Source organism: Gouania willdenowi, unplaced genomic scaffold (assembly GCF_900634775.1).
Source record: "Gouania willdenowi unplaced genomic scaffold, fGouWil2.1 scaffold_441_arrow_ctg1, whole genome shotgun sequence".
NCBI classification, from domain to species: domain Eukaryota; kingdom Metazoa; phylum Chordata; class Actinopteri; order Blenniiformes; family Gobiesocidae; genus Gouania; species Gouania willdenowi.
In genome coordinates, this window is record NW_021145203.1 from 8,515 (window position 1) to 25,958 (window position 17,444).

Genomic DNA, 17,444 nt, shown 5'->3' on the forward strand with positions numbered 1-17,444 from the left:
GTCAGTAGATGGACCACCTTTGAAGTTCATGCCTTTGTTCATGGACTGGTCACTTTTAAAGGACACACAGCTGGGTCCAGGTCCAGGTGTGAGCTGCTTCCTGGTCCTTGAACCCACACACACACGCACGCACGCATGCACACAGACACACACACACACACAGACACACACACACACACACACACACACGCACACGCACACACACACACACACACACACACACACACACACACACACACACACACACACAGTCTAACACTGATGTACAGAGGTGTGAGTGCTGCGCTCTGACGTGGTCTCACCTCTGATCTTCAGTCTGGATCTCATGTTGTTCCTTCACCAAATCCTGACCCATCTCCACGTCACGAGATGATGAGCTGAAGATATGAGTGTGAGACAGACAGCGCTACCTGAGTATCATGGTAAAGAGTGTAAACACACATTAAAGAAGATAAAAGATGTCAAAGCTCTGAGTTTCACAACAAATATCTGGAGCTCTGAAGTTTAACAGCACACTGACTGGATGAGAGTTAGTGCTATACACTGTGATGCTAACGCTAAATGCTACACACTGTGATGCTAACGCTAAATGCTACACTCTGTGATGCTAACGCTAAATGCTACACTCTGTGATGCTAACGCTAAATGCTACACACTCTGATGCTAACACTAAACGCTACACACTCTAATGCTAATGCTAAATGATACACACTGATGCTAACGCTAAATGCTACAAACTGTGATGCTAATGCTAAATTCTACTTACTGTGATGCTAACGTTAAATGCAATGCTTACGCTAAATGCTACTCGCTGTGATGCTAACACTAAATGCTACATACTGTGATGCTAACGTTAAATGCAATGCTAACGCTAAATGCTCTACTAAACCATTTTAAAAAGAAGATTTCTGTTTCTTTTTAATGTTTACCAACCAAGCTAGTTAAGCTGTTTTTTTTTTCTCTCAATTTCAGATCCTTCATTATTTAATTTTACATTGTTAATTGCACTGACTGTAATTCATATATGTATCGGATCGGCATCAGCCAATAGGAAACACCAGATATCGGTATCGGAGGTGAAAAAATCAGATTGGTGCATACAGTGTGACACCAGTATGTGGACAAAGATGGAGGACAACGCCACCTTTGGACTTTCACCCAACGAAATATAACACAAGGCACTCAGGCCTGTATATTAATTTCAAAAGTGACTTTATTACTAATGCTTTTTAAAACCATTAAAAACTGCATTCATACAAAAAAGGAAGATAATGAACAGAGTTTAAGATGATCAGTGCTAAGGCTAACCATGAAGAAGAGGAGATAATGCTGAGGATCCCAGGGAAAAGAAAACAACATATTCACTACTAAACAATGAAAAGTAGAATATATACATTTCCTGAAGAAAATATAAATGAGGATGCAGGTGCTGGCACTGTATTAGCTTAACATTAACATCAGCTTTAGCATTAGCATTAGCCTAGTGTTAGCACTTGCCTAGCATTGAAAAAGTTGCTAAAAGCCAAAATGGGTTGATTGTTTTATCTGAAAGTGAACAGACAGATGAACATGTTAAAGGTTGAAATCAGTTGAAGAATGGATGAACAGCTGAAGTTCACTGTTGAGGGTTTAAAATATTCGAATGTGGATGAAAAATGAAAAGTTAAATAGTTTAAAAAAAAGAGATGAAAAGTTAGACATTATTTAAAACAGCATTAATTAAATTATTTGAACAGTTTGACACCAAACTTGTTGAAATGTGTTGAAAATGCAGGAGTAGTTAAAGAAAGAGGGAATAATAATAATAAAAACTACAAATTTAATAAACTATCTACTTGAAACTCTTTTAGAAGCGACAAAGCAAACACCATTAGAGAAATGAACAAACTACAAATATATCAAAACTTAAACACAATGTAAACAATGAGAAATGTCAGGATTAAAGAAGAATAAAACACACACACACACACACACACACGCAGAGTGTAGACTTTAGACAATAGTCAATCATCAACTGCCTTATTGTCATGGAAACCACTAAAGATACCACACGATACACTGTGGTGTCCCTGTAGGTAAATGACTTTTGGACTCCAAGCTGCATAAATAAGCTGCTAACACATCATCTGATGCACAGAGTCAATTTACACAAAACCTACAGACAATAAATAAGAATCAAATACAGAAAGACATATCAAAATAGAAGGAATAAAAATATAACACCATGGCATTATTGCACAGTCCTACTACATTATTATGAGGCACCAGGCACGTGTGTGTGTGTGTGTGTGTGTGTGTGTGTGTGTGTGTGTGTGTGTGTGTGTGTGTGAGGTGAGGACTCCTCCACGCCCTCTTTCCTTCCCAGTATAAAACATATGAAACCAGTTTACCCTCATTCTGCTGTGATGCATCACCAGTTACTGTAATTAAATACACCAACAGCTAAACCTGTCTTTGTTCCAGAGCCTTTTCAGATTTGAATGTAGTCCTAGTAATAATAATCACATTAAAAACACACTTCAGATCAGGCTTTACACCACCAGGATGTTTGGGACAATCACAGTTACAGTTTTTCTCAGTTGTTCAACATAAATACTGGTATTTGAGACACAATGACCACAACATGGAACTCATGCACCCCTCTACTATGCTCACTGACTGATCACATGACCAAACATCTGTCACAAAGGTTTATAATTATCAATCAGAGCTTCAGCATAAAAGGACAACAGGTGAGTGTTTCTGTTTTGGACCAATGGATGCCAACATTAGAAACAGAGGCGGAGCCAGAGGAGTGAGAGGAAGAGGAGGAGGAAGAGGAAAGCAAAGGACTGTAATCTCTGATGAGATCTGAGCCACTTTGGTTGATCATGTGATCAATCATGGTGTTACAATGAGAGAAGTCCCCACATTGTTCACACCCTCAACTTTGAATGAAAAAAAAAAACATCTTTTACGCTGGAAAATATGGTAATAATCGCTATGTGAACGAGCTTCAAACGATTTAAGTTGTGCACAAATTAATATGATTTTGCCAAATTAAATTATTTTCATGATTCCACATTTCTTAATGCAGTCCAAGTATGATCTATGCTATGAGCTAGTGTCTATATAGACAAGAGAAAGGTCATCCTACAGGGTCATATCTCATCACCATATATGGAATCACCTTGCTCTAGAAAAAGATGAGAAAAAGACAACCTATCAATCAGTGAAACAGGGAGCTTGTTGTTTGACCCCCAAGTTTAAATATATCTCAGTGGTACACTGACTCAAAAATGAAGGCCTCTAAGCTCTTTGCTGTGATGTATAAGAAACAGTTCATCTTTGTTCAAAAGAGTAAAAACCTTTTAATATCAGGATGTTAAATACTTTGATACACTTCAAGAGCAATAGCTGTTAGCAGCTAGCAGAGCGTTAGCTGTTCGCAGCTAGCAGAGCATTAGCTGTTAGCAGCTTGCAGAGGGTTAGCTGTTAGCAGCTAGCACTAAACAGAAAGAGATAAAATAAATAATTTCACAAAAAAACATTGATTGCATGGCAACAGTGGCCTATTAATATATTTCATTGTAGTTTAACATCATTTTAAGATAACTGTGTATTTTATTGCAAATGTATAGAGTGATGTCACAGTTTGTGTTTTATACAATTAGGATTACCTTGATGTTGATGTGTGTTCATTACTGATATTTTATTATTCAATGTTAAATCTGGAAGTTTTGGATGTTTTCACAAAATATTAATGTCAATAGTAAAACATTTTAGTGTTAATAATAAAAATACTTGATGAGCTAAATTATCACTAGAGCCACTTTAAATGTTTCTATTTAGTATCAAAGTTACAGTTTGTACTAAAGTCTTCAAGCTGCAGCTGTTTAAGTTCAATTATTGTTGTTTTTATTTTGGTTAGTTTAGTTGTTTTTTGTCTCACCCCCAATTTCCACTGGATGCGGCTCCACTACGTTACGTCACCGCCGCGTCACCAGAGCTGATAGGTTTCCATTTAGTCTATGTGTTAATTTCCACCAGGTCCGCTGCGGTGCGTGTCTTCTCCACCAGATATACGCAGGACTTCTATTTCTGGCGGACACCGGAGCACGACACATCAATCAGCACAGAGCAAATGAAGCTAAACAGGAAATTAAGCACGTACTTGGCAATAAAATATCAGGTTATTTTTCAAAATAAAACACTTCAGATTATATTTCAAGTAAATACATCACCAAAACGTCATAATGTGTAAAAACAAATTCACATCCACTATATTGGTTCTTCTCATACTGTAACTCACTGTAAACTGCAGCAACTTTGATTTAGTTCATGTTTTACTGGTGCAGTTTTATCTCTTCTCTGTTGGTTGTTGATAAAAAATGTGTCTATGACAAATTTAGAGAGTCCAACCTTCTTGTTCTCCTTTATAGGAACACTGACCTGTTTATCTGTTTATTGTTGTGTTTATAACACATACATTTAACTGTGTTCTCGTGCGATTATATAAATATCATGAGAACTGCTCTGTCTCGTGACGTCACAGTTGTTCAACCGGAGAGCACCGCGGCGCACTCAAAACGCAACCGGTGTGAACTACCGGACGGCGGTGAAATACCGGATTGGTGCCGTGGCACAGTGTGAGAAACCGTGTCTCACCCACTGTCACATGCTGGGACTCTAACACACCCATTACTTCACTGGATAAAATATGTAGAACCAGTCCAACCTGAAGCTGCTCCCACACACACACACACAGACACACACACACACACGCACACACACACACACACACACACACACACACACACACACACACACACACACACACACACACACACACGCACACAGTCACAGAACAGACACACACACACACACACACTGATGAAGAACTGACCAACATCTGAAACAGGAAGGACAGCAGACCTCCAGGAACAAACTCTGCAGAGAAAAGGTTTGAGTCTGTGTGAGAGAGAGATACATTTATGTATATATAGATATTCTGTCCATGCATATATACATATGTACATGTATGTATGTATATATGTATGTATGGATGCACATGTGTGTCTATATGGATACATGTTTTTATTTTTTTGACTTTACAAGTCATAGACATTATAATACAGTAAGTGTGTGTGATATTATAATAATTATAATAATGGTATTGTGCTGTTAGAGTGTGAGGGGAGGAGCCAACAACAAGTTAATAATAAACTAATATGTGGGGGAAAGGCAGGGGCGTAGCACCACATTTTGGGCCCTGGGTACAAACCATCTTGCTGGGCCCCTCCTGTAACTTTTAATATGTACACTTTTTTCACCTGGAAACTATACTAGTATTATTATATAAACTTTCTTTTTATCTTTACATTAACCCAGAAGTTTCTGGGTCGTGACCCCATTTTAATATCACAAATGTCCAGCGACCCCTGGGACATTTTTTTCTAGAATTAGTTTCTGATCATGTTTATTAAAGTGTGTTATTAATACAGAGTAGCCAGGATTATGTATTTATATACTGTATTTTATTTGAACTAGATTTATATGTTTGAGAATGTTTACGTATAGGAAACAGTTATTTGATATTTATTGTCTGTGATGTGTATTTGAAAAACGATAATTAAAAAAAAAAGTTTTCATCTACTTTTTATTAAATTTTATTTTATTTTTTTAATTACTAGACATTTAAACCCCATTTTAATTCCAGGCTGACCCCACATGGGGTCCTGACCCCAAGGTTGAAAAAACTGCAATAACCTAATGACTCCATATCCATTAATTGTATTTTATAAATATGTTCTACTATATTTTAATAGTTTATTGAATATTGTGTTTTTGACACACTTTTGCTACAATTTAAGGGGCGGCTGGTTATTGTTAAATGATTTATTTATTTCTTTTTTTGGGGGGGAGGTATAACTAACACGACTTACACATTCATTCATTCATTAATAATAATAAAAAAAAAATTATAAATAAAAGGAAGAGGGATCAATGATGGTTTCGACATCTAGCAGGAGGAGACTAACCCAGAGCCAATGAGGTCTCCCCACCACCCAAGCATCTACCCCGAGGACGTTAATAATAATAATAATAATAATAATAATAATAATAATAATAATAATAATAATAATAATAATAATAATAATAATAATTTGAATAATAATACTACTAATAATAATAATATTAATACGAGTACTAATAATAATAGTATTAATACTAATACTAATACTACTACTACTAATAATAATAATAATAATAATAATAATAATAATAATAATAATAATAACAATAATAATAATAATAATAAATACAATGGGGGGAATAAAACTTTTTGAAAATCAAAGATACATAAGATTATATTAATAGTAACAATAGTGAATATGTAGTCATGGTTGGGAGGGTCACTTTTAAAAAGTAATTCGGTACAAATTACAAGTTATTTATTAAAAATGGAATCAGTAACTTACTCTAAGTATCACTATATTAAAGTAATGTAACTGATTACTTTTGGATTACTTCAACACCAAACCTGCAAATAAAGACATAAAAGGATAGAATACGTGTAACCTGCTCACTGTATTATGAACAATTCAGCTGAATCACTGACCTAAATCACAGACCACACCTCTGGGATGGTCACCTGTAATTCCTGCTAGAAGGATCTGTGGCTAACGGCGCTAACACAACCAATATGTCCAAACATTTGGCCACATAACACGGTGTTATACTCAAGTAAGCTGTGTCTGTGACATACTTAGCAGCACCAGTGCTAGCACTAGCATTAGCACAGAAGGTCAAATTAAACAACTGGCTAACGTTGTGTGATAATGATTAAAATGAGGTTAATTAATTATCCTCAACCAGGGGTCTGCAACATGTGGCTCTGAAGCCTTATGTGGCCCATTGACTCTTTTGTAATGGCTCCCTATAGCTTTAAAATAATATTGAAATAAATAATTATTTTCTTACAGAGGTCATTAATGATTAATGACTTTGACACCAAATAAAATCATGATATAACAATTTGTTAACTTAAAAATAAATCACATTATGCAATGACTCAGCACTTTCCTACTTCACCTCCTGAAACATCTACAGACCATTAACTTTCCTACACTTGTGGTTAACCTGAAGTTTTAAATCCCTGGTAAGATAATTAAACCAACGAAAGACTATTCTAGAAGTAAATATACATTTTAATTGTGTGGAGACTGATTCATTTACCTGCCAACATGTCGGATAAATATGTATGTTTGATATGTGGCAAGAGATTAGCAATTAGCATGTGTTGACTGACATTATGTCTTATCAAATTGAAGTTACTCACTCACTCACTCACACACACACACACACACACACACACACACACACACACACACACACACACACACACGCAGACACACACACACACACACACACACACACACACACACACACACACACACACACACACACACACACACACACACACACACACACACACACACACACACACTACGGGGGGTGTATCCATTCTAAATTAATGCGTACCAGTCTAACACAAGTGTACCTGCCAAACTAATCTAAAACTACCTAATCTAAGTAGTTAGGTGTAGAGGCAGGTATGGCGTGAGTGAAGCTATGGCGATCAGGTGACCTTTACTATGTAGAACTGTCTACGTGACATGTTAACACAGAAAAAAATATTAGGTGCTTACGCCTGCAGGCGAACACGCGTGCACGTCAGTAAGTGTGTGTGTGTGTGTTAAGTGTTGCATCCTGTCCAATCACAGCAACGATTTGACTCAGAGCGTAACTCTACAGTCACTCTTTGGACGGGTGTCGTGACACAGACTGCAACCGGACTAAATGGTGGTCTGTTTTAATAATAATAATACATACATTTTATATGGCGCTTTGTTGGACACTCAAAGTCACTTTACACAATTAAGGCATTATTCTTTCACTCCACACTTAGTGGTGGTAAACAGGGCCGGTTCTGCGGGGGTTGCAACAAGAGCAATTACACCTGGCCTGCGGGGGGCCCTCCTCCCCAATCCTCCCAAAAAATAAAATTCTGATTATTATTATTTATTTATTTTTTTTGTCACTCAGTACTAGAGGCCCTTCATGTTGCTCTGATGGTTTTCCCCCCCTAACAAGTTATTTTCAAAAATGTGTCAATATGTGTGTCGTCACGCCCCTCCCTCCACCTTTAGTTAGTATTGCCCATGCCGCATGCTCAAGAGAGACTTGAGTCAACGCTAGAAGTTCAGACCGTGACTTGCCAACATGTCTGTAAACAGATTAAAATTGGGTTGCCAGAAATGGAGAGAGGTAAAATGAAAAGTAGAAAGTACAAATAAGAAGGCAGAATATGCTAAAAAGGGTTTACGGTTCGTGGTTTTACGTCCGGGCAGCTGCAGCAGAAGAACAAGAACACGTTCGTTGGACTGTTGTACATGAATTTAGAATGGATCCACCCCCGTACAGACACACACACACACACACACACACACACACACACACACACACACACACACACACACACACACACACACACACACACACACACACACACACACACACAAGTTTACGTTGTCAAACCAAGTGTGACATAGAACGATGTTCACACAAACAGAATAAATATTAAAAATAGAGTTTCACTATAAATACTGTATCCATAACAAAATGTACAATTATGTTCTAAGTATTGTAAAGGGGGAAAAGGTTATGTAGTGTTTTACATATATCCATACAGTATATATACTATCTATAAAGTCCAAACACATCACCCACTGGAAGAACCTTCTGTCAGATCACATTGCTTTTGAAAAAGAACCCCACCCCCAAATACCCTCCATTTGGCTCTCGCTCATAGATTTCTTACACACCTAATCTATCTCAGCTGTATCTTAAATATCTTGTTTATGATCCTTTATTCCCTTATCCATAAGTAATTTTAGTTTATTTATTTGTAGTTTTATTCTCTGAGTATCAACCACATCACCACTACACCTCCTTTACTATCCACTAAACCTCACACAAACACTTATTGGTACATTTACAACCATTCATTTTATTCTTTTTATCTCACAATCGCCCTTGTTGTCATTGTGTATGATTCTGGTTATTATGATTATTGCCTCTGTTGCTTAGCAACACTTACGCTGTTATTTTTGTTTATATATCAGAATATTTAGTGTTGCTATTATTATTATTATTATTATTATTATCAATAGTGCTCCATGTGCCCCCTTTAAACTATGAGCACCTGCCCCTCCAAAGACCTCTGCACGGCCCTGCATAGTGTATAAAATGCTATACAGTTAAAATTATATCAAATATTATGTAAAGAATATTATTTTTATATAATGTATTTGAAGGGCTCCATAAAAAAAATAATAACTTGAATTTGATAACACATAATGTCAGTCAACACATGCTAATTGCTAAATTCTTGCCACATATCAAGCATAAATATTTAGCTGGCATGTTGAATTAAAATAGATATATGTCAGGTAAATTAATCTGTCTCCACACAATAAAATGTATATTTACTTCCCAAATAGTCTTTCGTTGATTTAAAATAAAACAGAAAAAGGAGGTATAGAGGAGACCTGTGGATGGGCCTGGGTGCTGGGCTCCAGGTTGAAACTATCATTCATCCCCCTTCCTTTTATTTATAATGTTTTTTTTAATTTATTTTATTTATTAATTAATTAATGTATTTTTATTTAATTATGTTTTTTTCTCTCTCATTTTCCCTCTCTTCTCTCAATCTATTGTGTACGTGTATGTATGTGTGTATATATATATATTTACGTCTGAATTTGCTTTATATATATATGTACAAAGATGCATTTAAAACAATTTTAGATTGTTTATATGTGAATGAAAATGGCCCTGTGCAAACATAAGCTGGTTATTAATCACAGTTTTGCACTAAACACAGTTATTCATGCTGCATCAGGGCCCTACCCCCCTTTAAAACAGTACTAATGGTACAACCAGGATTATTAGGTTATTGCAGTATTTTTCAACCTTGGGGTCTGGACCCGATGTGGTGTCAGCCTGGAATTAGAATGGGGCTTAAATGTCTAGTAATTGGTAAAAAATAAAAATAAATAAATAGAAGTTGGTAAAAAAAGATTAAAATTCTATTTTTAAAAAAAGTTTTTTTAATTATTGTTTTTCAAATACACATCACACACAATAAATATCAAATAACTGTATCCTACATACATTTTCTCAAATATATAAATCTAGTTTAAATAAAATACAGTATATAAATATCTAATCCTGGCTACTCTGTATTAATAAAACACTTTAATAAACATGATCAAAAACTAATTCTAGAAAAAAAAATGTCTCTGGAGTCGCTGGACATTTGTGAAATTAAAATGGGGTCACGACCCAAAAAAAGTTTGGAACTTCTGGGTTAATGTAAAGAAAAAAGAAAGTTTATATAATAATACTAGTATAGTTTCCAGGTGAAAAAAGTGTACATATTAAAAGTTACAGGAGGGGCCCAACAAGATGGTTTGTACCCAGGGCCCAAAATGTGGTGCTACGCCCCTGTCTTTCCCCCACATATTAGTCTATTATTAACTTGTTGTTGGCTCCTCCCCTCACCCTCTAATAGCACAACATTATAATTATTATAATATCACACACACTTACTATATTATAATGTCTATGAATTTGTAAAACGAAAAAATAAAAACATATATCCATATAGACACACATGTGCATCCGTACATACATATATACATACAGTACATGTACATATGTATATATATATATATATACATACATGCATGGACAGAATATCTATATATACATAAATGTATCTCTCTCTCACACAGACTCAAACCTTTTCTCTGCAGAGTTTGTTCCTGGAGGTCTGCTGTCCTTCCTGTTTCAGATGTTGGTCAGTTCTTCATCAGTGTGTGTGTGTGTGTGTGTCTGTTCTGTGACTGTGTGCGTGTGTGTGTGTGTGTGTGTGTGTGTGTGTGTGTGTGTGTGTGTGTGTGTGTGTGTGTGTGTGTGTGTGTGTGTGTGTGTGAGGTGAGGACTCCTCCACGCCCTCTTTCCTTCCCAGTATAAAACATATGAAACCAGTTTACCCTCATTCTGCTGTGATGCATCACCAGTTACTGTAATTAAATACACCAACAGCTAAACCTGTCTTTGTTCCAGAGCCTTTTCAGATTTGAATGTAGTCCTAGTAATAATAATCACATTAAAAACACACTTCAGATCAGGCTTTACACCTGAGGTGTGTTCCATAAAGGCGGGTTAACAAACTCTGAGTCTATCCTTAAACTCTGGGTCAACATACCCCACAATGGGAAACTCTTTGTATCTGATTCCATTACAGCTGGTATGAAGTGGGTTAATCAACCCTGAGTATGTAAACCTTGGGTTACTGACGTGCACGCGTGCGATAAAAAGCCATCATCAATGGATCAAAGAATACTCAAACTGCCATGACAACCAAATGGAAAATAGTGATTTATTCACCCTAATGGGTGTTTCACTTTCTAGGGTTGGAGTCAATTACATTTTTCAATTACAATTACGTCTTCAATTATCCATGTTTAATGTCGACTGAATTACAATTACAGTGACCACCATTTTTTTCAATTTCAATTATTATTGTCCCCTGAAAGTCAATTACAATTATATTCTCAATTACTAAAGTTCAAATTCAATTAATACCAATTACAATAATAAATACCCTTTATTTCCTTACTGTGTACATGACAATAAACACTAGAAATAGATGCTCTAAAGGACCAGATTTGCTTTAGATGCTTTGGAAAGCCTTTGATCAGTTAGAGTGGCTGTATTTATGTATTTATATATTTAAGTGTAACTATTTATGAAGTGGGTTCAAACAAAGGCTGGACTAAAATCATCACCAATGGACACATTTCATCTATATTTCACACAGGGATGTCCTTTATTCTCAACTATTCATCCTTTATTTATTCATTAGATTGATTTAGAAAAGAGACACTACATAATCAACTTATGACATATGGAAATATGTCAGATTTTATCCTCTGGATCATTTCCATCTAACATAAATTAAAGCTGTTGTTACTAAACCTTAAACTAAAGTAGTGCTTTGCACTTTAGTTACATCTCTGTTCCACACTTGTTCCTGCACACTACACACTATTTCATACATAAGACACTTAGTTCAAAAAGGAAATCCCAGGGTACCACTGGGAAATAGGTCATTGAAAATACTCACACACACACACCTGAAAATAGTTCCTGATAAAGTAAACATGCATGAGCCTGTTGGTGATCAGGTGACTTCAGAGAAGAATGCAGGGAGTGTCAGACAGGATCAGCTGACTGAAGTTATAATAGTATTATTAGGATATATTTATGTAGTCTTATTTTGAAGGGACACTGCATAGAGACATGAAGCTGATAAAAAGACAGATGTTCTCCACCAGATTATAGCTAAACAGCTAGTTTACATCTGTATAAAACATACAATAACATACAATCAATAACAATAGTAAAATGTACAAGAACAATGAGTTAAGAACAGTCAGAACATGCACTCTCACATGCACACACATGAACAGCATCACACCTGTACATGACATCCACACCTGTCATTTACAGTAACACACCTGGACAAACACATCCTCTCATTCATTATTGATAAACAATAACCATCAGTTCAATACACAAAGTACATTTCATCAAATCCACATGAATGTGTTGTTGGTAAGTTGTAAGTCATGTGGTTCAAACATAGTGTCCACCTCAGTGTCCGTGTGAGCAGCTTTGATTGTTCCACAGACACTTTTGAAGTTCTACAGTGAACAGAAAACACTCACTTTGACTTTTCAGGTGTGTTGTGAGCTCGTTCCATTCCTTTATTGCTTTCTATGAGAAGGATGATTGTGGCTATGGTACACTGCCCCCTGGTGGAGGCTCGTGTGCTTCTAGTTGTCACAGCAGAAGTCAACTGTACGAAGTTCTTAGGAGGTGCTGGTGCACAGTGATGTCACATTCTATGGGCCAATTGTATTGATGCAAATCTTTGAATGTTGTCAAAATGTAACAGTGAATATTTCTGAAGGACTAAACAGTGATGGTGTGGTGGTTTTCAGCGTTTCTTCTATTCTATTGGATGGTAAATCTCTGCTGTCTTCCAGCATGTGAGGAGACCACACTGGTCCAGACATGTCTGTTATGAGATTAGAGTTAAGACTTCATGCACATGCTGCCTGGGAGGGGTGCAGCTAGTCATGTGACCAACCAATCCAGTCTTTTGAACATCTCTTCACTGTGAACGATGGGAACCCAGTCCCTGTAGAGAGACGTTCACTTTTCTTTATTTTTACCCTTCGGGGGAGGGCCGTGACTGTATGTGTCAAGTGTCTTTATAACGTCCTGGTTTCACACACTTGAAAAAGGAAGAACTTCACCAGACTCAGGATTTCACTCGTTCTTATTTTTATTCTTTCCAGTGACAAGAAAGATGAAAAACCTTTGAACATAACACACAAGGCAAATAAGTTCATCATTTTTCATCAAACAAGGTAAGTACAAATAAACACAATTTCAGGTCACTACATTTAATTTGGTAGTTAACAGAGTCACAGGCTTTTTAAAGTCTAGACATACCCCGAATGTGTATTGTTTGTTTTCTGTTCCATGAGAGTGAGTGATGTTGTTCTTTTAGTTCTGAAGCCATATTGTTGTTCACACAGTACATCATGCTTTGTAATGAAATCATCTCGTCTACTATAAAATGATTTTTCCAGTGTTTTAGAGAATTGTGGCAGTAGAGAAACAGGTGTGTAGTGTGAGAGTGTGTGTCTGTGGGGATGACTTTAGCTGTTTTCATTTTTTTTTTTGGAAAAACAATGTCTTTTTAGTGACTGGTTACAAATATCTGTGAGAAGTTTCACTGCACACCCAATGATAATTTTAACCAACAACATATTAAAATCATTACAATGTCTTGACTTCTAACTCTTGAGCCAATTAACAACACCGTCAAAGAAAAAAAATATTAAACTTGTTCTCTGTCTTTCATTACTAGTTACAGTATGTCCTTTTTGATGGTAAGGTTACTTGGGTATCCTTCATTTTTCCTGATGTCATTCAATACCTTCCTGTGCCCGTATTCACAAAGCATCCTATGGCTAAAAGTAGCTCTTAGTGATGTCACTCTTAGAAAAATCTTAGAATTCCTCAAATTTAAAAAATTTTTTTCGGATAAAAGTAATTCACAAAACATCTTAGGCTGTAAGAGAGCTCCTAAGGTGAAAAATTGTTAGAAGTACTGAGGAAGACTTTAAGATGCCTTAAAAGCATCTTAAACAGACAGAAACGGAGAGGACGGAGATATTCTCTGTATGTTTAACTACAGTGATTTAATAAGACGCTACCGGCTTGTATTTTTATTATTATTATTATTATTATTATTATTATTATTATTATTATTATTATTATTATTATTATTATTATTAATAAAGTGTTTCTTGTCCACCAAGTAACATTCCTTTTGTATTGTTTTAAACTCTAATTGGCAATAAAACTATTCTGATTTGTTCACTCCTTTGTTTGTGCTGTAATCTTTGCCCTCGCTTTGATTGCAGCTCATAGCAGCGCTTCTCACACACGTATCTTGTGCCCACACAGAAGAGGGAACGACACATTAGTTATCAGGGCAATGAGTTTCCAGCTCTGCCTCTTCCCTTGTGATGTGATCCCAGGAGCCAGTTTCCCACTTAATACTCTTGTATTTCACTTTTTAAAAGAGCTCCAGCAGTCACAGTAATCACTGACAGCTGTGTCTGCTCCAACATTAATATCAAATACATATAGCGGTAAAATTACCATCGTGGACAGTTAACTACAATAAGTAAATCAATATAATAATCAGCATGTGAATGAGGTTTTAACATGTTAAACTTTGTACAAATAAAATTTTGTTGAATTAAATTAAATTCATGATTACACATTTCTTAAAGCAGTCAAGGTATGACCAGTTGATTTTATTCTCCATTCTTTCTCTAACAACCAATCACAGCTTTTAGCAGACATACCCAGTAACAGGGTCAACCACACCTCCTCACTAACATCAACATTTCTGTCCCTCTTTAATCAGAGTTGCTCTCAGAAACTTCCTGAATTGCTGTTAAGTTCAGATTCCTTGCTAGGAATGTTTAGGCTAAGTTAGGAGTTCTCTGAGAGACTCTGATATTTTCATGTGGTTTTTGTTTTCCATCAGTAAATTGCTGTCGTATTCCTTTCTATGGATTCTGAGTCTTTGTATAATCTATTTTACTTTCATTCATGCTTTTATTAAACCTTTAGTTTAACCGTGGCTTTTTTCACAAGTTTATACTTTTTTTTATTGATATGAATGTTTCATAGACTTTTTTCGACATCGTCAACATAGACTTAACCATTTTTTGTTTTGTTTGAATTATCTTATATTTTCTTTGTTTGATCCTTCAGAGTTCTGGATAGTAGTTTTTTTTTTTTTTTTTTTTATTAATAATAATTCCATAAGTGAAAATATTGTCTATTAGTGTCTCACTATGAGTAGCTATCCTGGTTGGACCCGTTATTAATGGGTAAAGGCTCATGATCTACATTGAGTTAATGAATTCCTTTATGTTATTGTTTTCTTTTGGGTTTAAAAAAATCAATGTTAAAATCACCACAAGTAAAAAAAAAAAACTACTACTAGTCCTAGTTTTTTTATTGTTTTGTTTCCATTTCTACAATGATACGTTATTTTACCCCGTAACACAAAAAAACAATAACAATAACAGCAGCCTGATGACCTGATGGAGGAATATATGAATATATAAATATGAGGCACTCTGTCAGGAATATAAACTCCTGATGTTCATAACGTATCGTCGGGGTTCTGTGTAACCCCAGCATTTACCAAGTTTCAGAGATTACTGTTACTGTAAATTTACCCTTTAACAGTTTTAAACAAGGTTTGATTTTTGACAGGTTTGTGTTGAAGCTTCTACTGTTGAAATCTATGACTGAGATTTATCCATCCTTTTTAAAATGATTGAAAAAAACTGTTCTTCACTGTAATATTTGTATTGGCTCAGTGTGTTGATGAGAAATATTACAGTTGTGCGTGTGTTTGCTTTAAACTGATCATGGGGAGCAGCTACAGGTTGGACTGGTTTTTACCTCATCCTGAGGACATGAATGTATGTGAGAGGATCACAAACTTGATACTTTAGCAGGTTAGGACAAGTCAATGTTTTTGGTGTGTGTCACGTCTTTTATTTAGAGGAATGTACACAGGAGTCAGGCTGTGTCGTCACATTAAGATCTTTATTTTACACTCTAAACTCCTTTACCCTGTTGGCCTTTAATCATGTGACTCTTTACACAGATTCTATTGGCTGATCATAACAACAGCTCTAGGTAACGCTCAAGAGAACCTTTACACCACATCTCCTTTTTTTCAAAACAAAGAGACAATTTTAATCCTGGAAACGTAAACAAGGTTAGACACTTCTGTGAACTTCCTGTAAAATAAACTAAAGACTTATTATACTTATTAACCAATCATTTTAACTGGATCCATAGGCAGAGTTTGAGATTCTTGCCGGGGGGTAGCAAAAAATTATTATATATATATATATTTATATACAGAATGTCTCGAGTTTTGCTTCATAAATAAGGAATGAAAACAAATGTATCAATCTAACTGTTTTTATTATTATTTTTCATTTCTGTAAGATAAGTTTCTAAAGCTGTATTATGGACCTGTCAAAATAAATTGAAAATGCAGCTTGAAATGTTCAGCCCCCACTGTAACTTAAAGAATGAGAGAGTAACGAGTTATTATTTATTATATGTTCTACATGATATATCATACAACACTGGATACATGTGCTTTAACATGGAGGGACAGACTAGCTGTCAGTTGTAAATCACTAAGTTAAACAGCAGGTAGGATAGAATAAAAGGATCCATATGGATTAAAAGCATTTAAAAGACCAAGATAGAAAAATAATAATCATTTTGCCCTTTTTTTGTTTTCTATAAGGAAACAATGTTCAGATGTTAGAGTTGTCACTAAAGCAAAAAAAATAGCTTTAAAGTCACTGACAGGGTTTTTTGTAAGAAAAAGGCTTTTTTCTCAGTTTTTTGCTCTGAAACTGAAGATTTGTGTAAAACTTGCTCTATTCAACAGCTGATTACAAAAGAACGAAACGAGCCAGAAACAATTTTTTTTTTTTCATGACAGTCGAGGCTTCAATCTTTCAGAATTCAGATTTCAGATAGTCATAGTAGAAAATATTCTGTGGGTCTTTAAAATCAGTCAGAATGCTCAAAAACGGCTGGCATTGAGGGGGTAGAAAATCTGAAAATGGCTGGAACTGAATGAGTTAATATCACAATGTCCAGTGACCCCTGAGAACGATTATGTTTAGGATACA

The 17,444-nt window shown here is 35.6% G+C and overlaps 1 long non-coding RNA gene across 1 annotated transcript; it reads right to left on the minus strand.

Annotated features, from left to right (window-relative positions):
- Nucleotides 1-10,909, minus strand: LOC114460478 (uncharacterized). Its single transcript, XR_003673646.1, has 3 exons — nucleotides 10,850-10,909; nucleotides 303-410; nucleotides 1-106 (listed from the first exon to the last, which is right to left on the minus strand). It is a non-coding gene; the product is annotated as an uncharacterized LOC114460478 (long non-coding RNA).
- Between the last annotated feature and the right edge of the window lie 6,535 nt (nucleotides 10,910-17,444).